This window comes from Ammodytes marinus (genome assembly GCF_949987685.1).
Source record: "Ammodytes marinus genome assembly, chromosome: 6".
Taxonomy (NCBI): Eukaryota; Metazoa; Chordata; class Actinopteri; order Uranoscopiformes; family Ammodytidae; genus Ammodytes; species Ammodytes marinus.
The window spans coordinates 3,589,326-3,601,193 of NC_137235.1; the positions used below are offsets into that span (position 1 = coordinate 3,589,326).

General features: G+C 44.7%; 1 protein-coding gene across 2 annotated transcripts in view; it reads left to right on the forward strand.

Annotated features, from left to right (window-relative positions):
• LOC307252416 (uncharacterized protein) overlaps positions 1 to 2,444 on the forward strand; it is a 41,970-nt gene extending 39,526 nt beyond the window's left edge. For both annotated transcript variants that reach the window (XM_080030081.1, XM_080030080.1), the window contains exon 10: positions 1 to 2,444. This exon is cut by the window's left edge and continues 2,250 nt beyond it. The gene's annotated coding sequence lies outside the window, so the exon portion shown is untranslated.
• Positions 2,445 to 11,868: the final 9,424 nt, after the last annotated feature.

The following is an 11,868-nucleotide window of genomic DNA, read 5'->3' on the forward strand; positions in this document are numbered from 1 at the left end:
GTTGACTTCACTTAGGAGGGAAAGAGAACTGTGTTAGGTCATGTCATGTCATGCACTCTCTCTCTCTCTCTCTCTCTCTCTCTCTCTCTCTTTCTCTCGCCAAGAATAACAAAATACTTTCAGATTTGAATCATTTAACATGGAAAACAGTAGCTGGCACCGCTTCCTGTGAACATCATCTCTGGGAAATATAAGTAGAGGAACTTCTGTTGGTCCAAGAAAGCATAAAACACACACACACAAAAATACATACACACATACACACACACACACACACACACACACACACACACACACACACACACACACACACACACACACACACACACACACACACACACACACACTCGAGGACCAGCCGAGCTCCAGATCTGGGCAAGGTTCCAAAACAACTGCTGCTGCTTCTAGAACTCGCTGTGTGTGTGTGTTTTTCCTCCTATATGGAAAAAGTCCCATTTCCTCTCACAAGCGCCAGCGGGCCAGTTAACCTTAAACACTCTCTTCACCTTCATCCAAGGTGTCGTCCAGGGTGATGATAGCTGTCATACAAGAGCTGCAGGGCCAGGGGCAGTGTGTAATGTCTCCTGTTTTAAGTATCTGCAATCCCTAGAATTATTCTGGTAAAATTGTTGCTCACACGTTTATATACAGCTCCGGAAAAAAATTAAGAGACCAGTCTGGATTTTTTCTTAAATCTTTTATCTCTACATTACATATTGAAAAAATGCTCTTAATGACAATATTTTTATTGTGAATTTGGTAGAAATGTTGTCAGTAGTTTATAGAATAAAACCAAAATGTTCATTCTACTCAAACATATGCCTCTAAAGAGTTTAAAAAAAAAGAGACACTGAACATTTTGAGTGGTGTCTTAATTTTTTTTCCAGAGCTGTATTCTGGGGAAGATGTTGCTTATATATGAGCGTAGAACCGTACTGTAAACACTAGAGGATTTCATGTGGTATTAGCTGGAAAGGGGGTTTCGTTTTGCCTTCGAATTGTATAGCCGCTAGTGGACGGAGCTATTTTAGCTTTGATGCTAAAGACATGTGACAAAGCAAAAAAATAAAATAAAAAATGGCTGATGCTCTGGGTAGCAGTCAGGCCTAGGCTATGATGTCACAGAGGCTTCCATGGAAACAGGGTCAGGGTTTTTCATGTGATTGTTATTTTACAGTTTTTAGAGGAAATACAGATGATGATGTAGGGCAAGGTGACTGAGGCCAGTGGCATTGGTTCCCTCCTCCCACTCTCTCTTCCTCTTCCTCTCTCTCTCTCCCTCTCCCTCTTTCTCTCTCTCCCTTTCTCTCTCACTCTCTCCCTGCCTCTCTCTCCCTTTTCTATCTCTCTCACTCTCTCCCTTCCTCTCTCTCCCCCACTTTCCCTCTCTCTTCCGCTCCCTCTCTCTCTCACTCCCCTCCCTCTCTCTCTCTCTCTCTGTCCCCCTCTCTCTCTCTCAATTCAATTCCCAAAAACTTTATTGACACGACTTTTGTAGAATACTGTTTTGCCAAAGCATTACAAATATTACAAATAATAACACGTGAGAACAATCAGAACAATCCCCTGCCCCATATCTTAGGATTTCTCTCTCTCTCTCCCTCCCTCCCTCCCTCCCTCTCTCTCTCTCTCCCCCACTACCTCTCTCTACCTCTCTCCCTCTCCCTCCCTCCCTCTCTCTCTCCCCCCTCTCTCTCTCCCTTTCTCTCTCCCTCCCTCTCTCTCTCCCCCCTCTCTCTCTCCCTTTCTCTCTCTCTCTGTCTCTCTCTCCCCCCTCTCTCTCTCTCTCTCTCTCTCCCCCTCTCTCTCTCTCCCCCCTCTCTCTGTGCCAGTGGAGTCACAGGATCTCATGCTGGCAGCGTTTTTCCTTTCTCATGCCCCTCACACAACAATAAACGAAGAAAAAAAAGTGCTGGAGAGAAAAGAAAAAAAAACTGCTGCTGCACACGTTGCCACAGTTTAACATGTTGCCTGTCCCATCTGTCCACAAGGTCTTTTTTGGGGGGGTTTTAGAAAAAAGAAAGATTTCCATTTTGTTTGCACAAGTTTGTCCTGATGTTTCCCTTCCGCCCCGACACAGAGTTATTATGTAGAACAGAAGCCCTGCCATCTGGTGTGTACATTCATCTATACGCCAACAAAAAACTCAACTGAAGACAAAAAACAGTTTGGAACACAGAACATTCTTGCCACAGATTGCAAACAACAAACAAAAGACAAGATGCCGGATATGTAGTGAGCTAGTGAGCTGGTCTGAGGGGCTTAAATCGACACTGAAGCAAAATTCCTCTTACGAAAAACAACACAAACACATTTTGACATTTTCGTATCATGGAATATCCCTTTAACTGTACGAAGCTTCAATGTGGGAGTGGCCACTTTTGGCAAAGGCCACTTGTCTCTACTAACATTCCTGACTCAGTTTCCCAGAAAGTGTGTGTGTGTGTGTGTGTGTGTGTGGGGGGGGGGGGGGGTGGCTACCTGGAAGCAGCAGGCAGATTTGTGAGGGGGGGGGGGGGGGACTGGAAAGTTCTAAAGATGTCGGATGATTTGGTCCCTTTTCTGTAGCTTGTTTTCAGGGCATTTAAAGGTGCACTGCAGTTTCAGAGGAGGGGATTTGTTTACATGTTTTGCAGAGCCTGTAGCCAATTTAGTTTACAAGACATCAACGAATTAAAAACAGAATCAGTTTGAGGAACCTGGAACCAAACGTAAGACTAGAATATGTTTGTGAACAAAACTGTGGGCCCTGCTGCTGTTAACAACAACAGTGAAACAGTAACATTTATTATAGCCTACTTCTTCTTGGATACACCCAAAGTTGCTTAGTGCACCCTTAACTGATGCCGTCAGCTCACACATGTAGCCAACTGTGACCTAATATGGACAATGACTTTGCAAAAAAAAATGGCCGATTCTTATCTGAGTGACTTCCTTGTCACTGTCTGCCAGCAAAGAGAGAGAAGTAAACAGTCCTGTAAGCTAATCGGTCTCTGGTGTGATCACTGGCTCTGTCTCAGTGAAGGGAGTGTTTTAGGGAAAGAGAAAGGCTGTGTTCGGAAAGCCATACTAACGTCCTACTTATCGTATGCGAGTTTGTGTAGGCGAGAAATGCCCAGATGAGTACTAACTTCCGGGAAGATGTTGCGTATGGATCGATAGGATACTTTTTCCTACTCAACCGCCCCCACAATGCATTGCATCTTTTCAAACAAAATGGAAGTTTCTTTTAAAATTGTTTATTGCTTCTGTATACTTCAGTGTAAACGGTCCGACCAACCTCTCATACATAATCGATAGTTAAGTGGACAGTATGGAGTATATGCATGTTGAGTATGTAGGAGGGAGGACGTTAGTAGGGCTTTTTCGAACACAGCCAAAGTCTTTATTGCTGTCCTCATAGTGAAAGCTAAATCCACATCGTCTGTTTAGGGAGGACAGTGCAGCTTCAAACCCTTTAGAGGACACTTAATGTGATGTGTTTTCAGACAGAGGAGGTTAAGCTATCAACGTGCTTAGATGTGTAGTGTTTTTAAGTTGAGCTGCTAATGAGAAAATCAAGGTGTTTAAAGCATTAAGTCGAGTCGTGTCTCTTCTGTGGAGGACCGCCCCTCATGTGGAGGACGTGCTTGTAAATGATGATATTTATGGACAGCTGACATGAATTTAATTTTCAAAAGAATAGCTTTCGGAAGCACGCAGAAGTCGTTCGCTTTCTTGCCGAGAGTAGGACGAAAAAGATTGACACAAGCAGTATGAAATGGACTAACGTTGTGGGCTTTTGGTAACCTACGAAGCACACTTTATAGACTCAAGGCATTACTAGATACATTGTTAGTACCATTAATCTAACCATAATTGTCTAGAAGAAGGTTTGACGTGTAAAAAGCTACTTTGCGAAGACACATTTCGCTCTGTTTGTGCCTGGGATATCCAAAGTCTGAGAAATAGCAAGACAATTAAAAACACTAAGTTGAGTGGAGTAGGACGAATGGAGCAGAAGTAGCATTGGAGCAGTTACTAGGCCAGGGGTTGAGCTATTGGTGTACTCAACATACAGCCGTGGAAAAAAACTTAAGAGACCACTCCAAATGTTCAGTGTTTCTTGTTTTACTATTTATAGGCATATGTTTGAGTAGAATGAACATTTTGGTTTTATAATATAGTCAAGTCAAGTCAAGTCAAGTTTATTTATATAGCACATTTACAGACGGCTAAGCCCCACCAAAGTGCTTCACATAAAGAACAATTAGTGCATTAAAAACAGGATTTAACACAATTAAAAAGAAACAAATAAGAAAATAAAAGCAACAACAACACAGAGGTTAAAACGACAATGCCTGCAGGAGTAGTCTAGTGGAAGGCAAGAGAGAAGAGGTGGGTTTTTAAAAGTGATTTAAAAACATTTAGGGACTGTGCTGCACGGATGTGGAGGGGAAGGCTGTTCCAGAGCCTGGGGGCTGCGACCGCAAAGGCTCTGTCACCCCTGGTCTTTAGCCTGGATCTGGGCACCTCAAGCAGCAGTTGGTCAGCTGACCGTAGTGCTCTGGTGTGGGTGAGGTGGTGTAGGAGGTCAGAGAGGTAAGTAGGGGCCAGACCATGGAGGGATTTGAAAACGGTTAGAAGGAGTTTGAAGTCAATACGGTGACGGATGGGAAGCCAGTGGAGTGATGCAAGGACCGGGGTGATGTGATCACGTTTTTTGGTGCAGGTGAGGAGTCGGGCGGCAGAGTTTTGGACCAACTGCAGGCGGCGAAGCTGCAATTGATCCATGCCAGTGTAGAGGGCGTTACAATAGTCCAGCTGTGATGTGATGAAAGCGTGAATAGCTCTCTCCAGGTCACTCCGAGGCAGGTATGATTTTAGCTTGGCTAGTGTTCTCAGGTGGTAAAAACTTCTCTTAACAACTCCACTGACCTGTTTCTCAAATTTAAAAGCGCTGTCGAATATCACGCCAAGATTTCTGACCGAGGGCTTGATGTTGGATGCAAGGGGACCTAGGACATCGGTGGAGAAGGCAGGAGGGATTTTTCCAAAAATCATGACCTCCGTCTTGCTCTCATTGAGATTGAGGAAGTTTGCCGCCAACCATGATCTGATGTCAGCCAGACAATCGAGTAGTGGCTGGAGTGTAGACTGCCCATTGATTTTAAGGGGCAGATACAGTTGGATGTCGTCGGCAAAGCAGTGAAAGGAAATATTATGTTTAACCAGGATTTCCCCTAGGGGTAAAATGTATAGTAGAAATAGGATGGGACCTAGTATAGAGCCCTGGGGGACCCCACAGGTGAGGGGGGCAACAGGGGAAAAGAAATCCCCAAGCAGGACAGAGAAGCTCCTGTCAGCCAGATAGCACTGAAAGAACTTCAGGGCTGTGCCTTTGATTCCAACTTGGTGTTCCAGCCTAGAGAGCAGTATCCTGTGATCCACCGTGTCGAAGGCTGCTGTGAGATCCAGGAGCACAAGGATCGCAGGGCTACCTGAGTCAACGACCAGGAGCAGGTCGTTCAGCACCCTTAGGAGAGCAGTCTCTGTGCTGTGGGCTGTTCGGAAACCAGACTGGAATTTGTCGTAGATGTTGTTGCTGGTCAGAAAAGATTTTAGCTGGACATAGACTTCACGCTCAAGGAGTTTGGACAGAAAGGGAAGTTTGGAAATCGGTCTGAAATTTGAGAGAATGGAGGGGTCGAGATTGGGTTTCTTTAGGAGAGGTTGCACTACAGCGAACTTGAAGGCAGCCGGGACACAACCAGTGGAGAGGATGGAATTGATTAATAGTAGAAGGAAGGGGGCAACTGTGTTCAAAACTGTAGGATCCTTAAGCAGACGGGAGGGTAGACAGTCAGATGGGCAGTTGGAAGGCTGCAGGTGACTGACTGCATCAGAGAGGGAGGAAAGGGTTGTGGGCTCGAACTGCTCGAGGACAGCTGGCAGGGGAAGGGGGGGAGGGAGGGGGAGGGGGGCAGAGGAGTCAGAGGGCCTGAGTGCTACAATCTTGTCTATGAAGAAGTTTAGAAAACTTTCACAGAGGGCGGGTGAGGGCACAACAGGGGATTCATTTCGGGGGTTTATGAGGGAGTTTAGGGTGTTGAAGAGAAACTGTGGTTTGTGGCTGTTTCTGGAGACCAGGGTAGAAATATACTGTGATTTGGCACTTTTTACAGCTCGTTGGTAGTCCACTAGGCAGCTTCGGAGGATTTGGAGGGACACATGGAGGTGGTCTTTCTGCCACTTGCGCTCAGCCCGCCTACAGGCTCGTCTGAGGACACGTGTTGCGTCATTGAGCCATGGTGTTAACTGGGCTTTAACCCGTTTGGGTTTGAGAGGGGCAACAGAGTCCAGGATGTCCAAGCAAGCTGAGGAGAATGCAGAGAGAAGTTGATCAGCACTACACTCAGAGCTAATACCCAGTGGCGGCCTAAATAAAAGGGAGTTGTTGAAAGCGGCCGAAAATTGCCCAGCAGTCGAGGAGTTAATTGAGCGTGAGAACTGCTTCGAGACACGAGTGGTACTAACTGAGTGTGGGACTGGCACAGTGAACAGTATTGGGGAGTGGTCTGAGAGAGACAAGGTACAGATTTCGGTAACAGAGACAGAAATACCATATGACAGCACAAGATCTAGTGTGTGACCCTTTTCGTGTGTCGGGCCGGTGACGACTTGGTTAAGGCTGAATGAATTGATGAGGTTCAGAAAGTCTCGGGTCAGAGGCTGAGACTCGCAGCAGACATGGACATTGAAGTCACCACAAATTATTATGTGGTCATACTTCACCACTAGCCCAGACAAAAAATCAGCAAAGTCATGAATGAAGTCTTTGTTGAATTTAGGAGGGCGATATACCACAGCACACAATATGGGGGAAGACATGATTAATTCAAAAAGCTGTAGCTCAAAGCTTGTAAACCCAGCGTGTGGAATCTGCCGACAGTGAAACAACGACCTGTAAACAGAGGCAATGCCTCCGCCCCTCCCAGTCGCACGGGGGGAATTCAGGAAGTAACAGTCCGGTGGAAGGAGTTCAGAGAAAGGTGTGTTTTCACCGGTAGAGAGCCAGGTCTCACACAGAAATAGAAAGTCCAGCTCCCGAGAGATAAAGAAGTCATTCAGCATGAAAGTTTTGTTCGTCAGAGACCGCACGTTGATCAACGCCATCCGGAGTGTTAGCTTGTTGCTCGCCGCTGGTCCGGTGCGCCTCAACGGGCGAAGGCTAGAGTGGACAACACCGCGACTGCGCCTACGCAGGGAGAGCCGGGTGGCCGAGCCAGGCGTGGGAACCTGAGCAGGTCGCGGTCCGATCAGCGCCGTCGGGACGGCCGGAGGGGCCGGAAGCAGCGATGGATGAGGCAGCAGAGCAGGATCGCGGCCAGGGACGGCCTCTGCGGGAGTAGCAGGCGAGACACAGGGAACAGGACGTAGGCATCGCGGCAGACGCCGGGCGGCAGCTCGATGTGAGGACAACTGGATCTTGATCTTCATCAGTAGACCTCCCCTCCTTCCTCGCCTTCTGGAACGCTTTTTGCGAGAAAAGGCCACTGGCTGGCGGCGCAGGTAAGCAGGGATACCTGACAGCACGGGAGGGGGAGAACTGGTCCAATCTCCTTGATCGGGACTAGCCGCCCAAGCCACGGGGAGTTTTAGGTTGCGGATGTTAAGCAGTGCTTGACGATCGTAGCACAGAATGGCAGAAACATCCAGATAGACACTTAGAAGCAGGGCCGTAGCAAACGATAGACAGAACGCCCGAGGCAGACGAGTCGCCGAACAGACTGGCGCCATCTTGCAGGTCTGCATCGTTTAGAGCTTCTCTAATATAAACTACTGACAACATTTCTACCAAATTCACAATAAAAATAATGTCATTTAGAGCATTTCCATAAAGTAATGTAGAGATGAAGATTGAAGAAAAATCCAGAGTGGTCTCTGTATCTGGGTTCACATTTTGGCAAGTAGACTACAGTATATTGGCCTCGTTCCCTCACAACCCTTTTCGCGCGGTACTGTAGTAGGCAGTAAGTAGATTAGGGACCAGGGCATAGAGGCTTGAATAGAGCCATCAGTAAACCTACACTGGTGGGACGGTGTTGACCTTCGAGTGCCCGTCCCCCCTGCTCAAACTGTCAGTGACACTTTTGGGGCTTATCCGGTTTCAAAGGCGATGAAATGCCACTAGATAGAGGAGGGGGTGGGGGGGTCTAGCACTTAATGCCCCTGACTCACTGGGCTGCGACAGTTTGCGACAAATTGGAGACACAAAAATTGCGAGAAAATATGCAAATTAGCGACAATAATCACTTGCAGTCTCACAGAGTTGGTAGTTGGTACTTATACGACACGTTTGCGAATGTCCTGGCCAAAACTTGCCGGGAGCTCGCATTTATGTCTCTTGGGAGGTGGGTGGGGGGATCCAGCACTTAGCCAGGGCCCTAAAAATAGTTAATCCCAGACCTTTTTAATCAACTCGTCAAGCCTGTATTACTGACACACCGTTCACACTCTGACAACTGCAGAGAAGGTGGTGGGGAAATGAAATCGCTGCCTCTTGGTTTATCCTGAATGTCTTTATCACTGCCCGGGAAGAAGACAGATGGTGTCAGTCTAAAAAGTTTGACTTATCGCTGAAGCTGAGGTGTTGGAAGCTACTAGCAGCTCATGTCTTGTTATCACTACAGTCAAGTCACAGAGGCAGAGCTAAGCATTGGGTGTTTTTTTTTATAAGTGAAAACCATGTTTTTCTTGATGCTATTCTCATTATGAACGATGGGATCCCACATGTACGCTTAATTCTTCTGCAAAAGTTACAATAGTGTTGGGTATTTTGGAGACATAAATACATACAATTGACTTTAAAAATATATGATTATTATTATTATTTGAAAATTGTGATACATTTTACAGATGTATTTAATGGTTGGTTTCGCCTGTTTGCTTCAGTGACACCTAAGTTTTAAGGTTTAAAGGACGCCTTAAAATGTACTATTAATTAAATTAAACTACCGCCAGCAGCCCGGTTAGCTTAGCATAGCATTAAGACAGGGGTAGATCATGGCTAGTTTGGCTCTGTCTCGATGTAACAAATCCAATTTATTTTAGCACATTCTTAAGCTCATTGTTCAACATTTTATATCTAGTTAGAGATGTACGAAAAACCAAACAGTAACAATGTCAACTTGTGGGTTTATGTACAATATGTGGGACTATGTCTTGCCCTTTCATTCATGACAGCAACACAGATGCTTAGCTCTGTTATCTCACATGTAAGACTGATTTTACTGGAGGCATCTGAGTCCTTTTAACCAAAACCGAGTCAGTCGTTTTCTGTCGTGAGCAAAACGTTGAGCAGGTGAAAAATCAAAATCAATTCGTTAGAAATGAAACGATACTTTGGTATCCGATGAAATATAGGCTTTACATCCTGTGGAGTGAAGAATGACAGAATAATCACATCCCCGCTGGTCCTTTAATATGTCTGAAAACATGTTAAATGATGGAAGGGAGGAAGCAACAACATTCCACAATGCCATGTCATATACTGTACAGCAACTCTTAACTTCTCTTCTCCTCCTTCTTCCCCTGTTCCTTCTCCCCACCTCCGTCTGTCTGTCTGTCTGTCTGTTTTACCTCTCCCCTGCACCTCCGTCTGTCTCTCTCTCTGTCTGTCTGTCTCTCCGTAACCCCAGTAATCACAATACTACAGTTATACTACTACTACGGACCTGTTAACACATTAACACATCTTTTATGTACAATTCCCTTTCGTCGGTAAGTTAACCTTTAATGAAAACCGTACAAAAAAAAAATAATGGAAGAAAAAAAAATCATAAAATACAAGAAGTGCCGTACAAATAGAAGCCTAATATTTGTTTTTTGTTTTTTTTCGGTTTTGTGTGAGTGTACTGTACACCTGTATAATGTATATTTTAATATTTATATGCAGCTGTTGTATTAAAGTATATTTTTAAAATAAAAATGAGTCTGTGTCAGTCAGTATAGTGTGATATTTTCTGACAATTTTCTTGGTAGGCTAATTATTTTTTTTTAAAAGTGTTAACTATTCAGCAGTGATGGGAACAGTGCGACCAATTTAAGGTGTTGCTTGTTGTCACATCTTGCAGCACTTTGTAGCAACAGACAGGATGTGCATATCTTTATATGGGATCACTGGTTTGTAAAGAAAATGCTGCTTATAGCACCACCCGCAGGCCACTTAGAGTTACTGCATTAGCTATGGAATTAAAGCTTTTATATAGTACAACTTCATCCTTAAAAGGTGCTACGAGAAACTTTTAATTATTTCTGAAACAGTCTAATTTTTTCTCTGATGATCATAAATTATATGTAACTGCAAACGAGACCATCAGTGCAAAGAATGCTATCTTTATGTCGTTTTTCTTAATGCCATTGTCATGGGTATACGTTCACCCAGGAACAACAGCTGGTGTAGTAAAAACACTACCGGGAGATGGCCAACACTTGAATTTAACTTATTTTCCCCTCACACAATGTGGCTATTTTTTTAGATATTTGTATGGCCTACAGAAGAAGTAAAAGGTGGAATTTTGTCAGTGGTTCTCACCCCATCATTGAAATACAATTACATGTCAGTCCACAAACCCGGTTTTTCATTGGAACTGCTTCCGTACGTTGGCAGAAAGGAGATTTGTAAGTGGTTCAGAAACGGCAGACTCAAAATGCCTGTCATGAGAGAGAAAGAATGTATTATACATTCCACAAATTGGGGAGAACGGTGCACACACTATCCTCAAGGCCTTCTCTGTGTTATATATGCTGTTAATCACACCAAACGTGACAGAAGGAGCTGTCTGTGTGTGTGTGTGTGTGTGTGTGTGTGTGTGTGTGTGTGTGTGTTTGTGTGTGACAGAACTTCAAACTACGGATACTTCACTGCATGGGTGTTAAAGGTGCAGTCAGTGATTCTGGAGAACGCTTGTTGTCAAAATCACTTTTTTGTCCAAATCAGCGAATATCTCCTCATGATCTGATACCTGTATGTTCTTTGCATGAGCTAAACAAATACTGGTGTTAATACACAGCCTGGGATCTGTGAACAGGTATGTAAACAGAGGGGGCCCACCTCAGCTAGCAACATGCTCGATTACAGAGCCTTAGCTGTGTATTAACACTGGATTTTTTTTTTCCAGCGCACACACAGTACGGACAGGTAGCGGATGGTGAGGAGATATTACCTGATTTTGACAACAAGCATGCCATCGGTGTATGAATGGGTGACTATGGTGAGAAATGTAAAGCGCTTTGGGGCTGAGAAAATCGGCTATATAAGTGAAGTCCATTTACCATTCCCCAGAATCACCGACTGCACCTTTAAATGTCGGACTGATGTTTACAGGAACTGACTGGTACTGACTGGACTTCCTAATTCCTTTGTTGGCAAAGTGCAGACAGGGTTCATGCACTGTTCATCCATCTGCCTCACTCTTCCATTCACGCACACGGACAGATATAAAGATAAATAAACCTCAAAAAACCTGGGCCCATGAAAACCAAACTGCCCTCTCTTCAACCTCATCTCTGCAATCTGAATCTGAATCTAGGCTAAAAGTAGAAATATCTGGAACTTTTCCTTCATATCGCAAAATCTAAATAAGCAGATGGAGTCGGCCGGTTGTCAAAGAATAGCATAGGTTCAAATTTCCATTATTTTTTTCCTGAGGACTTTAAAGACTACATGTCGGTCCATGTTGGCTTAGAGACTGGGAGATATTATCCAAAAAAGCTTGAGAAAAATCCACTAAATACTGTAGATCCTGTGGTGAGATTGTTTTTCTCCAAAGGTTAAAATTATGGTTTGGAACCACAAGAGCCGAGGAGTTTCTGACTGGGTGATTG